Here is a 15,648-nt window from a genome sequence, read left to right as displayed (position 1 = left end):
ATTGACGCTGCAACACGCTCAAAACGCCCAAAACGCGACGCCGACAGATTTGCACGCTCCTTGCAGCTGAGAGAAGCCGGCTTCCATTGAAAATGAATGACTTCCGGTAACTTCAGACGCTCAAGTCGGTGGCGGTGTGAACGTACGGTTAAAGCAGTAATAACTGATTTATTTGACCACTTTGGGACAGAGGACTAAGCTATAAACACAGCTTTGACATGTTATCACCTTATAAAGTTTTTATGACAGGCGTGTTAGCAACTATTACTATATACTATTTACACAAAATGAAGTCACACAGCAACATAAGCATTCCATTCGGTCATTTGACATATATAATTTCCCTATCATGATATCACATATCATGTTCATTGGATATTAACAGCTGCATAAAACAGCTGCCTACTGCAGATGGAAAACAGGGTTGATGAGAGAGCAATGAGAGAACAGTAAAGTTGTAACCTGTAAACCAACAATGAGCTGCTAAATTGCTCTGTAGAGCTGAGTGGAACCAGAGTCAGGTGAAAAGTCTTGAGTTACGAGCAACCACTTTCCCCTTACACAATCATTTGAGCGATTGTTAGCACAAAAATAGCAAATGCACTTGTGGATCTCTATCACAGCAGAAAGGCATTCAGCCCAGCCACTGAGCGGCTTATCCGATAACATGGGATAAGTATCAAGTGGACCAGTCATAACCCTCATGTTGTCCTTGGGTCAAAATGACCCGTTTTCAGTTCTTTCTTTTTTTGGTCACAGAAAATGGGCCGTTGAAATAAGTTGAAAATGTAAATATTAAAAATATCAAAAAAAATTGTAAAAAACACCAGAAACCTCAAAAAAGCACACACAACATTGAAAAAGTGACAAAAATGTTGGAAAAAGCAATAATAATGTTGAAAAAAAGTGACCAAAACGTGTTTTTAATCATGGTTGAAGGGAAGACAACACAAGAGATAAAGAAGATAGAGAATGGGGAAATTCTAATCTGAGAACAGTAAGGACACTGCATGTTGGATAATAAAAATAAAATGTGTGTGTGGATGAAATGTTTTAAGGATGTAAAGAGCTGAGTGGCAGGCGGTGACCTACAGATCTAGGGGAACCAATAAGGATTTACTGTATGGATCAGGCCTTCATCAGGATGCATATTGCTTATTGTCCGACTTATATCCAGCAGCATAAACATTCCTAGTAGGGCTGCACAATTAATCGAATTTTAATCGCAATCACGATTTGGACTTCCCACGATCAAATTTGCGTGATCGAGCAATTATTTTTTATAAAGCGTCATTTCATAGAACGCTCCGGGTTTTTTGCTCCCGCTCCGTAAAGCTGTCTGCTCATGAGCCAGTCAGAGTAGTTCACTGCACCCCGTGCAGCTAAGTTTCTAGATGTGGACAGTCCCAGAGGACAGAGTAGCGTGAGGAAAACTCAACAGATAGCAGTCGGTTATACGTCGGTCTCAAGGTTTACCAGTTTACCAGTAAACGCAACACTTTGTCCCATCTGTTGTTTTTCAAACAGCAGTGAGCAGTGCTAGTCGGTGCTAATTAGCGTCTGTTAGCTGTTAGCTAGTAGCGTCTGTTAGCTGTTAGCTCCTCTAGGACGCACCAGTGCTAATGTCCTCGCATCCGCTGCAATGCTGTTTATATGGATATGGTTTAATTTTGCGTTACATGACCCATTTCGTCTGTAAAGCTGTGCCTGTGTTGGATCTTTCTACGCTCTCTCGTCCTACTCTCTCTCCTCTTACTCTCCGCGCCCCGCCACACAGCGGCCGCCGGTCCACACTTCTGATATTTGTCTACAGTTTTAATTTTTTATTAACACACTGTATATTGTTAAGTATGAGGGGGAAAACCTGTATTTGTACCAGTGTTTCCGCGGGTAACTGCTATCGCGGCCGCTACGGCGAAGAACACAGAAGAAGTTATTGAATGCAACTAACTTCAGTTGGTAGAGTAACAGCGTGTGAAACGCAGCTGCTGTACCGAAGCCTGGACCAGGACCAGAGATGTGACCCATGGCCAGAATATCATAGTTCATAAAAATGCAGCGCTGTAATGATACGTTTCATACACACGCCGTGTGTATCCACCGTTTGACCCGTGCTGGACCCGTTCATAATGATCAGCCGTCTCTCTGTGAGTAGCGTCCATCACACTCCCTCTCGCAGTTATAAATAGCCTATGTGACAATAAAATTTGTTTTGGTTAAAATCAACAAATAATCGTGAGAATAATCGCAATCAAAATTTTGATCAAAATAATCGTGATTATCATTTTGGCCATAACCGTGCAGCCCTAATTCCTAGAGTGGAAACTATGCTGTCGTTTAGATAATATATTCTCCATGTCAAAGGTGAATGTTCCGCCTCAGGCCACCCTCTGCTCTTTCTCAGCAAAACGATCCCCTCCATTTGTCAAGTTTGAAAGCCTGGGAAGTTCAGTGATAAACAGGCCTCTGTTAGTTTTGAACAGACCGCACCTCATTGCTGTATCTTACAGGCAACCTTTTAAACATTACTGTTTTAATTAGTATATGATTCCACAACATGTGTGTTAGTCATGATGTCAACTTTGCATGCAAATAGTCTAAAGTGTGAAATGTGAGAGCACAATGTATTTTCTTTTAAAAGAACAAACTGATGTGGTCACAGTAGTGAACATGCACGGTTGATTCCTGTGTCCTGCATGAACGTTAAGCTTAATTAAAAAAAAGATTTGTATTATTTTCAAAGTAACAGTTATTTGTTGTGAGTAAGTAATTGAACACTGGAAACAAACACTATGCATGGGCTGATAGGCCTGGTCTATTCATTCTCCACAGCTGTAATCAAACACTGGAACTATGTAATACAGAGCTCTGAAAACAACCGTGCACAGACATTTACCATATATTATACATTATAAATATATACAGTATGTAATCTAGTGCTGCAGCTTGCTTTTTTTATTACTACTGCAAGCATCTTTGGCACATTACTCTCACATCCCCCAATTTATATTTTTCATCCCCAACATCAACTGTGTATGTGTGTATTTGTTAATGTGTATGTAGGAATATAAACGTGGGAGCATGTGTATATATAGATAAACGTACATGTTTTATATTTTCATAATGTACAATCATGTATAAATATAGATACATTTCTATTGTTATTAATGTAAATTCTGCTTCTATTCAGTTGTTACAGTGAGCGTGAAAGCTAATAAACCCAAACAATCATTTCCTCATGGTATGAATTCACATAATTTTCACATAAATCTGTTCCTCCTCAGCCAGTGTATTATAAAAGTGTGTACCACATATAATCAAAAGTTGGAAGCCAAATAATGTATACAAAACATAGCTTACAGCACGAATAAAGCTCCCTTATGAACAGAAGTGAGCTTAGAAAAGCTCACTTAAGGACCAAATTTGAAAAGAATGATTGAAAATAAAAATATATATTTCATTTTAAATTGTGCCTTATAGATTCAATCGTGAAATGTATTCCTGAAGCAGATCCTATTTCATTAAATTGCTGAAAGCATGAATGTGATATGTTTAAATTCCTGCAATTTAAAACAAGCCTGTGCGAGCACAGTGCTCTTCTTGTAGCATAGCAGTTGGACAGGGGAAAACACTCATTCATGTACAGCGCCGCTCAGCAAATAGCCGGACAGTGGGCAGATGGACCACAGAACCATGGACAAGATTTTCTCATCCGTACTGAACCATTGTTGATAAAAAACTGTCAAGTCAGAAGTAAGAGGTAAAATTAAGCTTGCACAACTCTCTTCTCCACATCCTATTCCTGCCATGTCTTTGAAGAGAATGCTTTGTTCAGCCGTGTTATTACATTATTAGCCGACAGACAATTTGTTAGACAGTGCTCCTAGAGAGAACTCTGATGTGGAGACGGAGTACACATCGCCTCTTTCCCTTTTTCCTCGTTTCAATTAACTGTTTTCTGCTCTCCAAAACAGTCAGTGCACAGTTTTTTGTTTTCATCTATCTTTTCAGTGAGTCAAGGACAGGCTATTAGAAATCCACAGCGGCAGCACGTTTACTCTCACATTAATTGCTTGAAAGAGAATAAAGTTAGAAATGTAAGAAAAAGTAGTAAAAGCATGCACGCAAATCCCCACGGTTTTTAACAGGGTAAACAGATATTTTTGGGGCTTTTGCCTTTATGTGATAGTACAGTTGAAGGTTGACAGGAAAGCGGTGAGTGAGAGAGAGGGGATGACATGCAGCAAAGGCAGTTGCGGGTCAGAGTCAAACCTGGGCCACAGCGGTAAGGACTCAGCCTACACCAGGTGCAGCTACCGGGGCGTCCCAGGGTGAACAGCTTTCAAAGCTTTGACTCACACAGCTTTAACAATAACACCGCTCTCACTAACCTCACGTTTTGTCAATCTGGTGACAACAGACAGCAAACAACTGACAACTGTGCACACAAACACTGTGTTCGCAATGCTGCTGTCTTTTACCATCAGATTATACTGTTTATAAAGTGGACAATGTATCTGTTAGCACATTGTTGAGGTTAATATGCAGCAGAAAGTAGGACAATGTCAATGGAGTCAACTTAGCATGTCTCATTGGGTCTGGCTGTGGCAGTGTGTTTATGTGGAAATGCAGGTAAAATTTCTGCTGCCACGGTATAGGGCAGACGCACAACAGGGTTTCCGCTATGTACACCGCACATTGCCGCTCCTTCAGCTGTTTATAAAAGGTCATAAAGTCGTGATTATAAAACTCTGCAGTCATGGCAACCAAGTAAACAACAGGGGGAGTACTACTTGTCACTCAATCTTAGGCAAAGTGACAAACAGCAACAAAAGCCGCAACATGAGATCAAACTCACGCGGGTCCCGTGAAATATAACAGCTACAGTTTATTGGAAATAGCATTGTGGACACTAAATTTGATGAATTTACTGTTTATCAGACCCCAGATGAGACAAGACGCTAACGTTAGTGAACGCCACGGTCCCTCTGCCTCCCCGTTAGCTACCGTTTTACAAACCGTTTTCCAGGTTAGTGGAGGTGCATGCTGCTCAAAACCAACATATAGCTACTAATGTTCACTCATTTGTTTCGTTGTTAAACTGTGTGTAAAATGAGCGGTGACGTTAAATCACCGGTTTCAGGTATAACCTCCCTAAGGCACCTTATATTTGCTAGTTTCAAGGTAACAGTCGGTAGCTAACGTTAGCGGATACACCCGTGGACAGCCAAGTTATTGTTCATATTTTGGCACAATGTTTCTGACCGTAGTGGTCATAGTGACTGAAAGTGGGATGTGAGATCCTAGAAAGAGAAACTACACGCTGTTTTCAGGTAACGTTAATTTTTGACGTTCAACAACCCCCTGCAGCTGAAAAATAATTCTAGAGGAAACACTGGAGAATGTCAGACTCTTCCCCTTCCCTCTCACACTGTCACAGTAGCAAGAAGCCATTCATTATAGATATTTCAAATGAAAGGTGTGTCAGACAACGTCAGAGAAAGACATGTACAGCATTATTTCCGCCTCTCTTCCTGTGGCTTCTCCTCAAATGGAGAAGTGCTATTTCTTTTTGAAATAAAAAGACATGTAGCTGTACTTCATTGTGATTCTTCACTGAATTAAAACTGCTGGGACTTCATTGTCCGGTCTCACCAATGCTTTTTAGGTGCAAGTACTGAAAAACACACAACAGAGATACAAAGGCATAGAAACACAGTGGCTGTACGCTCTGAGTGACAGAGTTCTACAGGCTTTGCATAAGAATAGAGATAATGCATTCAGATGGCGAGAGAAAGCGATGTCAAACAGACAGGCCTTTAAACGAGGCGCTGAGCCTCCCTCTCCCTCTCAGTGAACCGACAGCCTCTGGCCTGAGATTCAAGCAACGTCAGGATGTCAAACTCTACCATGTTTTGACACCCATTGCTGTCCTCAGCAGAAAGAAATAGGCAAAAAAAAAAAGCAGTGAAGGCTTTTGTAAACACAAAATTCACAGTCCATTTGTGTTTTAGTTCCTACTGAATGCACAAACAGACCTTGCAGTGAGGCACACACACACACCCACACTTGAGAGGAAGAAGCAATACACAAGTCAGAAATTCACAGTAATCTGAACATACTTGACATTTCAATATGTTGGCATTATGTTTATGACTGAGTTTTCTGTAAAAAGGGCTCAAGCATCCTGTGAACTTGTTTTGGTAACATTTTCTAGTTGGCTCAAGTAGGAAGAAAAGCAGTCGATTCAATTCAATTTAATTTATAGCATCAAATCATAGCAAGAGTTATCTCGAGACACTTTACAGATAGAGTAGGTCTATAATTTACAAAGACCCAACAATTCCAGTATGTCACATGGCCAGCACAACATTACGATGCTTTATGTAGAACGTTTTACATAGAGCCTGTGGACCAGCCGCAGCGAGCAAGGAAAATGCTACTGTGCTACTCCTTGATCACAGGGATTGGTTGGAAATGGCAGATTGAACTCTGAAGAGAGGTTTTGCTGGCTACACAAACTACACTACCTGAGTGAAAAAAATGTTGGAAAATGTTTCCCCTCGGTGCTAAAGATTAGATAGCAAGGCAGCTTAACACCACGCTGCAGTAAACAATGTCTCACCTAAAACATAGAGCAGAGTCAACATGTTACTTTTCCAAAACGGTCAGCTATATGAGAAAGCCTGTAAGTACATTCTTTAACAGATAAATGAACCACAGCAATGTTACAGACTCCATGACTGAAAAAAGCTGGATAAAAAGAAGTAGAGAGTGGGAAGGAAGAGTGTGTGAGAGAGGGGGGGGGGTAGAGGAAGATATAAAGAGGAAGAGCGACTGAGAGCAAATCTATTACTGATAGTGATGTGTTGCTTGCTGGAGAGGATGGGGAACAGAGGGGTCCATTCATTGGGCTCTTGTCCCAATAGAAGAGATAAGAGAGTGGTGCTCAACTAACTCTGTAATTACACTGCACACAAGTCTACAGAGAGTTTTTTTTTTTGTATCATGGTGCTGCAAGCTCCATAGAAAACACTCCAACAGATACTGCAAGAGTTAAAGGCATTTGAGTCTTAAGTAGTCCCAAATATAATGTATCACCTCTGCCATCTGCAACTCCTGTCAAGATATAATTTGTGTGTCCAGGAGGATTGATATGCATGTTTCCACCACACGGCATATTCGTCCTTTGGCCTCAGCGGTCAATGTGAATATTTGATCTCCACTAGCTTCCTAGAATGGTCTCCATACAACCCTTTCTCCCCGTCTACCGTCACAGGAGCACTGACAGAAGGCAATTTTCTGATGTTATATGGGTGATTTTATTTTCTCAGTAGGGCACAATGCCCCCAACCAGCACTGACACATTTCTAGTTCTTCACCATCTCCCCGGTGCAAAGCCCACCTGAGACATGGTAAAATCAGAGTAATGAAGTACGCGGCACACTCGCAATGGCATCAATCAGATGACAGCAGGAGGGCAGACAACAAAGGAAAAGAGAGGGGAAGTAGCATCACAGAAAATGCTATGAAATATTACACAGCCATACGTTAAGGGAATCTAACAGAGAGAAAGGGAATGTGAATGGGTCTGGAAAAGAAGAACAAGGCCAATAATTTGAGACCGCATATACCCTTTATGGCAGTGTCTGGTTGGTTCCCCTCTCTGACAGCTTATTAAAGTTTCATGTGAAAATGAGTCAATATTAGATATGACATTTTCAGGGTGAAGAAGTCTAGGGCAGAAATGGGACTAGGGTAAGGTTCTCGTTGCCATGGTGGCCAAATGACCAGTCCTGGCCAGAGGGGACCCAGACAGGAAAAAGTGCTTCAATGTCAGCAAAATGATCTTGCCACAATTTCAACTAAAAAAAGACCGTCTATCTATCTATCTATCTATCTATCCATCCATCCATCCATCTATCCATCCATCCATCATTTTCAGGCATTTTCCCTCTATTTGTGTTACTTAAAAAAAGAAATACTCCACACTTTCTCACTGCTGCTTTCTCGCTAACACACGCACACACACGCACACACACACACACACACACAACACACACACACACACAAACACCCCACAAACACACGCACACACACACACACACACACACACACACACAGATGAAAAAGGCTTAACACACCTTTTGAAATACAAAGCTTTGTATGTTGTATCCTAACACTATTGTCTTATTCCTTACATTCTTAACCTCTGGTTGCCATATCTGTGCCTCATTACTTCCTTTTTGTGTTATTCTCAGTTTTTAAGATGTCTTGATCATAGGCAGCACAAAGACACAAAGTGACTGGGATCAATCTGTTCTTTGCCAACCCCCAATGTGAAGGAAACTCAGTAGTGAAGATGGTTGTAGAAACGATCCCTGGGTATTTCCTTTCCTTTGAAAAGTGGGGAAGAAAGTAAAGACTACATTTAAAAATGAAAACTGTTTGAAAACACACACTCAGTCAGATACATACTTATAATTTGGTACATTGTTTGAAGATGTGAAAAGGGAAAAACATGCTGTCAAGAGAGAGGGCATCACATAGAAAACAGTAAAATGGGGAAAAATGACGATGCTTAACTTTTGTGAGAGACAAATGTCATCCTCTGCTCTTTCATCCGTGTCTCCTGCTCTTCCTGTCGAACCTTTAAAGAGGTCGTTTGACAGGCCTAAAGCAGGCCACACCGGAACTGAGCCACTAACAATCACAGTGCCTAACCTTTCATTTCCTTGCTTCAAGTTGGAAATCAAAGGCATGGAACAAATGATTTAGGGAGGAGGGGTTGGTGGGTGGGTCATAGAGACAAGGAACTTTAAAAGGCTGAAATAAGGGAGTTAAAAAAGGAAGAAGAGAATAGTGAGAGTGATTGACAGTAAAAGACAAAGTGACAGACTCGGAGAGAGTGCTCTTTCATCCACTGAGTGTAAAAGGGCTTGTGCTGGAACAGCAGAGAAGCAGCGGGAAGTCAAAAGAATCGGCAGACCAATTAGATGGAAGGGTTTAAAGTTCAAAATCCTTTTCTATTCACATGCTCGGCCTTCATGAGCTTTCTGCTCTCATGAAAGAGCACATACCGCCAAGAATTCCACACCAACGCGCACACACAGGCTCAGGAACCCTTGTTAAGATATATACAAGTGACTTTCAATATGTTTGGGTTGATTAGAGTGAGTAGCCATAATTACTTGAATGAACATATTTACATGCTGCTTTTTTCATGTGGAATTAGGGCTAAACACAAACTAAACATGCCGCATGCAAATGAATGCAAATTGTGACAGGAGGTGAAATCTCATTGGAGTCGTTGGCAATATGTCCGCACTGGAAGCAAAATTTAACCTTCACTACCTCCCCTAATCTTTGACGCCAATTCAAACAACTGGGTGCCCACGGCACATTCCGTAACTGACTCAAAATCTGCTTCTTTTTTTATCCGTCAATCAGTAATTTTGGGGGAAACTTCTGAAAACAGCTAAAGATGTAAGGTGGTCAGGGATCTTCAAAAAGGCTTAGGCGGGCGCCCCCGATTGAACTAAAAAAGGAGTAGGTGGTTGTAATGACACTTAACTTTCATTCCCCCCCCCTTTTAGTCTCATTCAGTGAGGGGGCAAAAGTTTTTTTTTTGGGGAATTGGCAATTGGGCAAAAATTAAAACTTCCAAAAAGGGGGAGAGGGGGGGCGTGGTTTGAGTGTTGTGTGCTTGTATGGTGTGCTGTGTCCTACACTGTGTGTTTTGTGTCTGAAAGGAGACTGAGATTTGGGATTGGGCACCTCCTTTTATGAGTACTTGGGGATGGCAGGGCATTTCAGGGCCATTCTTTTACAGCTCGCAACAACCCCGGTCCTCTCTCTCCCCCGCAATTTAAACCCTGCTAGCGGTCACATTTCAACACCAAAACAAAAATTGCTATTAAACCCCACAAAAAATCGAAATACGGACAAATGCCCCTTGATATCTCAACAATTAAAAGGAAAAAAAACAAAAAAAAATACTGTATGTTGTCAAAGTCTCCTGATTGGGGTTAATCAAAAATTTTATGTGCCAACAGCGGTTCTGGGTTTTGGGAAAACTTCCCAGAATGCGGCTCCCTCATATCACTTTTAAAGCCCTTTTTTTTAAAAAACATTTACATAATTATCTTTACTTAATAGTCCTTGAAGTGCCTTTTCATGTTTGTTTTTTAATGATATGTCTCATTTTTGTATTATTCCTGTTAATTTAATCCTTGCATTTGTTATCATTTAGTCACTTAATGTGCTTTGAAAAGGTCCATAATGATAATCCTGATGATAAATGGTAGCTGGAAAAGTAGTAGTAGTAGTAGTAGTAGTAATGTTGTTATTAGCAGTGGTGTGTTGGGATATTTGGAGCTGTGCATCCCATAGTAATACTGAGTGTGACTGGGCCCCCAAAACCCTAGACATCAATAGGTAAGCACTATTATTATGTTTAGGCTACTCTTTTAAGCCTTAGTAGTACCAAGGGAAATCATCTATTCTTCTCTTTCGCTGCCAATATTTCTCTCTGGCTCAACTTTGTTCCTTATATAGATAACAAACACCTCCTGTGAGCTGCTGGGAGGCATTTTAAAACAAATAATGAACACATTTGGAATTTAAAAGTCCAAAGGGGGACAAATGTGTGGTGTCATGCAGAGGACCTTCATCAGCTATTTTAAGTTTCAAGTTTGAGGTGAGTTTGTGGCCCTGATGAGAAACCACAGGGCGGGATAATTACTTGCTGCGCATCCTGAGGTGTGCGTGTGTGAGGATAGCAGACGTGTCTGTCTGCATAGATAAATGGTAATCAGCCAGGAGCAGCAGGTGAGAGATGGAGATAAAAAGTCACCTGACACTTTTGGTGGATTGATCTCTGATTAGGTTCAAGTCTTGTTATGTTAGCACTCACCCAGGCAACCAGTTTCAGCCTGAAAAATAAAAGTCCAGCATCCGCTTCACTGAGTTAAGACATTAAAAGCTATGGGAATAAAGAGAGCGTGAAACCGAAACAAGTTTGTCATGCCATAGATGTTGTGTGTAGGTTGGTTAACATGCTCACACAGCAGGAGATGCAAAATGCACAGGGGGGCATTAGCCTCACTGGGTGGTCACTCCTAGATGGAAGATCACACACTCCACACAAACTCACACAGCCACTACCCACTCCCTCTACTGGGTTCTGTGATTCAGCCAGGGAGGGGACGGTTAGTGGGTGTGCAATCCTTTGAATTCCAGGAGCGGTTGGAGTTGAAGTCTGTTCTGTGTTCTCCCCCGTTGTAGCTCGCCTAGGGCTGTTGGGACCTTTATTTAATGGAGCTGACACGCCAGGGGCAGCGGAGAGCCCTAATTGCTTCACAGCCTCGTTGAGCTGCGTGATGCGTTCACTCTGAACATGGATGTCTCACGGAGAGAAATTAAGGGGCAGTGGCAGGGAACGTTGCCCACGTCTGCTTTTAAAGACAACCCCGATGCACGCATGCACAGAGCAAAACACCAATACACAAACAAAGACTCTGCTCGATGAGGTGCTAGCAGAGAGATCTTTAATAGCCTGAGTGGACCAGAATGAGTACCAGAGAGAGCTTTAGCACGCTACACAACACTAACACTCAAACAGTAAGCACAACTCTGCCTCAAGTTTACCACGTCTCTGAATGCTTCATATTATAATGAGGGACCCATTTCTACAATCTCCTCTTTGTTGCATATCGCGATGATGTACAATGAAACTAAAAGACAGCATGGCACATTATGCTGATGCACTCACACTGCTCATATACTGCATAAACCCTGGTTTAATCAAGTCTAATTGTTGAGATTATGAGGACTTGTGTACGTTAATGCCTCAACAAACACCAAAACTGGAACATGTATTTTCCTCTAGGAGGGTTTACATATTTCCCCTGCTATTGGTACATGTTAAGCTGTGAGTCAGCTGAAGACAAATATGATATTAGCTGGTGAATTAAAATAAGCACTTCCTCATAAAAAGTCATCTGGCTTCATTCACGACTGCCAACATCAAAATCTGGGTAAAAGTTAAGACTCATGACCATGTTAGAAATAAAGGAATAATCAAGACCTGTTATGAGCTAATTGGTGCTTCATTTCTAAATCAAATAATAAATTCAGCAGTCTCTGGTCTGCACTATTAAAGACACTGGCATGTTGACAATTACCTATCCACATGCAATTTGCACTATAGCTCAAACTTTATATTGCAGCCACATCCCTTTTTAGAACTCTCATCCAAACAGAAGAACAGCATCTGACAGGCTAATTAATAATGAACGCTTTCCTCCACCCTGGAATTCTAATCCCCCAATAGGATTTCTATTAATGTTGATTGACCCTGGCTCAGTCAGTGCCACTCTGGCACAGCTCCCTGGTACCCCTGTGCCTTCTTAGGTGCCAGTTCAGGTTAGATGATACATGAATAATTCCCAGTGGACATTAACATTAAGAAGTAGGGCAGAGGATTCAGTGGTGTGCTCCTCTTCCCACCCTGGCACTCAATCCCCTCATCAGCAGGCTGTTAATATTTAATTATACAAGCTTCATTTCATACTCTCCAGCTGAAACCGTGAGGTGGAGATGGAGGTGCAGGGGACCACTATGAGAAGAGTGATGAAATAGAATACTGGGAGTTGTGCGGGTTGATCAAGCATACAAGAAAGAAAAGAGATAAATAAGTAGAGCATGGAGTAGTGAGATGCAAGTGCTATTATGCCTGCGACTTCAACCAGGCAAGTCAATCAAATACTTTTAGTGTAGTGGTGGTGGACCCACATGGGGCAACGGCCTATTAATGGAAACCTGAATCCCAACCGAAAGCATCAGATGCCATCACACAACTCATATTATGCTTTCCATCAACCTGTAAAATGTTAATGGTCCCATGACATGGTGCTTTTGGATGCTTTGATATAGGCCTTAGTGGTCCCCTAATACTGTATCTGAAGTCTAGAACTTTGTTGTCCCCTAATACTGTATCTGAAGTCTCTTTTATATAGACCTTAGTGGTCCCCTAATACTGTATCTGAAGTCTCTTTCATATAAACCTTAATGGTCCCCTAATACTGTATCTGAAGTCTCTTTCCTGAAATTCAGCCTCTTTAATAGAGGGGAGGACAAGGTGGATGGGTGTGGCCTTGACCAACTGCCCTTTGCTCGTTTGAAAGCCATGCTGTCTCTCTCTTTCTCATGGGCGGGCCAAATTCTCTGGGCGGGCAAAGCAGAGAAAAGGAAGGTAACCTTGCTCCTCATGACCTCATAAGGAGCAGATTCCAGATTGGCCCATCTGAGCTTTCATTTTTTCATAGGCAGAACAGAATACCCAGGGCTCGGTATACACCTATTGCCATTTCTGGCCACTGGGGGACCAAAGGCAGGCTGGGGGAACTCATATTAATGTTAAAAAACCTCATAAAGTGAAATTTTCATTTTGACCTTTAAGTTCTAACATTTTTCATTGTTTCTATTTTCCATGTGATATAGGCATATTTTATTCTCATAACTGTTAAGAGGCTGATGTCTGTTCAGCACAATAATCCGTCCTCCCTCCTCAAGCTAATGCAATACATACTTCCGTGTTATCACAAATGGCCACACAGTTCTCTGTTCTGCTTATCCTGTATCTTTTTGTTTAATCTTCCCTTCCCAGGCTATAGGAAGACATTTTAGACAGCTGGTGCGTCTGTTGCCCGCAAAATGTATTTAAAAACTTTTTGTAAAGTTCAAGCTATAAGCTACAGATAGCTCGGTGTCAGAGCAGAATGTTTCTAATCTTTGAACCATAATTAACTCTAATAACCGGGGAAAACTGGATTTGTGGCTTCATAAAACATTTCTCTGTTCATATTTTTTTAGCAGATAAGTGCACGGGCTTTTCACATCATACACTCTCTGACAGAGGAGAATGCCTTAATGATATAAACAGGCAAATTAGGCTGCAGTGTACATTAGGATTCCTCTATGTCTTCCTCCACACTGTTTACATTTTATACATGACCAGTTTGGAGACTGGAAATCTCCTGACAGGTCCCACAAGCTAATGATGAGTAAGTTAAGGACGCCGCTAAAACTTCCCGAGCAATGTGGAGGTGACGTGTACAGCTTTAACAGAATTATTCAAGAAATATGGAACTCGCATGTAGAGTATTTAATGTTGAAAATTCATCCTAATATTAGACCTTTGGGCTATTTCCTTTTTCACAAATCTTGTAGGAGTGAGATCTTGCAGATGAAGTGGTAGGGCATTAATAATTTATGTCTGAGCCTTTTTATAGAGCACATCCCTTGAGATTCATAATGCTATTCACATTAGGTCTCAGAAAAAAAGTTTAAGTTTTAATAAATAGGTATTCAAACTTTAACTGATATTAATAGCACCAATTAAAGGGCATACTGTGGAGTTATGCATCATTTCTGCACTAGTAGAGTGGAAAAACCCACTCGGCAAAACCTCCCTTGCCTGCTCTATGTCTTTTACTCACTCTATCTTTATCTTTTTAATGCTCCCACAAACATTCTTTATCTCCCTTTATCACTGTCTCCTTTCCAAATAAGAGACAATACACAAAATTGACAATCCATTGCAGGGATTGAGTAAAAACATCAACATCTGTGCAAACCTTTTATGGGCATCATAAATAAAAAATAAAAAAATAAAAAAAGTCTGCAATAAATGCGGGAACCACAGCATTTTACTCCACCTCATCATTCCATAATCAATTCACTGAACATTACTACTACAAGATGAGAGCGCCTGACCATCCGTGGTCGTGATTGATGAGCAATTTTCCTTGTCTCCCACATCATCGTTACCTCCACTGTGCTAGGTCAAATGGTGTGTGTTAGTCAGCCAATAGTCATTCATTTCAGTTTATGAAGTGGATCCTGTGCTGGATGGTCATGCCATGAAAGACATTAGCATGCACGTGGTACAGACTACAAGTACCAAGGGCATGCATGTTGGGCTGTTTTAACTAAAGCTCTATTTGACAGGTGACTTAAAGTCTCATGTTAGGGCTGTTCGTCGCCACTGAATGTCCAGTACAAGTGTAGCAGGCCTTTCGCCATGGCCAGCTTTAGTAGCACTAGAGAGACAATCTCTGCAGCATTTTTCTCTCTTTCTCTTTTTTGTTTGCTCTGATACACTACCGTGCCTGTGGAGATATGGTGGAAGGGAGAAAAGAGAGTGTGTTTCCTTTATTCTCCAGTTCTAAAGATGGGACTACGTTTTTCTTGCTGGAGCCAAGAAAATGGGTTGACTTAAAGAATGGCTTGTGTTCTAATGTGTGTAGGGATTTATCCTGCTGCTTGGCTAGTGTAATGCTAAAGAGTCTTGTGAGCTGATCAGCATGAGCAGTCAAAGAGGAATGAGATAGAGTGGGCAAATAAAGACAGAAAAATAGAATGAGAGGGGACGAAAGAGAGAAGCTCAAAGAGAAAGGTTCTGCTTCTTTGCTCCGGTGATTCCCGATGAAATTGATTCTCATAGCTCCAGAGATCTCCCACTGTCCCCATTCTCCCCTCCATCCCGCCTCTATTACATACCTGTCCAGAGGATGAATGATCTAAACATTACCCATGAGTACCGCTGACCGGTACACGCATCAGTGACTTCCAGTTCTTAGGGAC

At 41.4% G+C, this 15,648-nt stretch overlaps 1 protein-coding gene across 1 annotated transcript in view; it reads right to left on the bottom strand.

Moving 5' to 3' along the window:
* Positions 1 to 15,648, bottom strand: part of LOC116692606 (cadherin-4) — a 259,858-nt gene that overhangs the window by 106,573 nt on the left and 137,637 nt on the right. The window lies entirely within an intron of this gene.

This window comes from Etheostoma spectabile, chromosome 7 (assembly GCF_008692095.1).
Source record: "Etheostoma spectabile isolate EspeVRDwgs_2016 chromosome 7, UIUC_Espe_1.0, whole genome shotgun sequence".
In the NCBI taxonomy this organism is placed as follows: Eukaryota; Metazoa; Chordata; class Actinopteri; order Perciformes; family Percidae; genus Etheostoma; species Etheostoma spectabile.
This window is presented reverse-complemented; position numbering and strand designations above follow the sequence as displayed.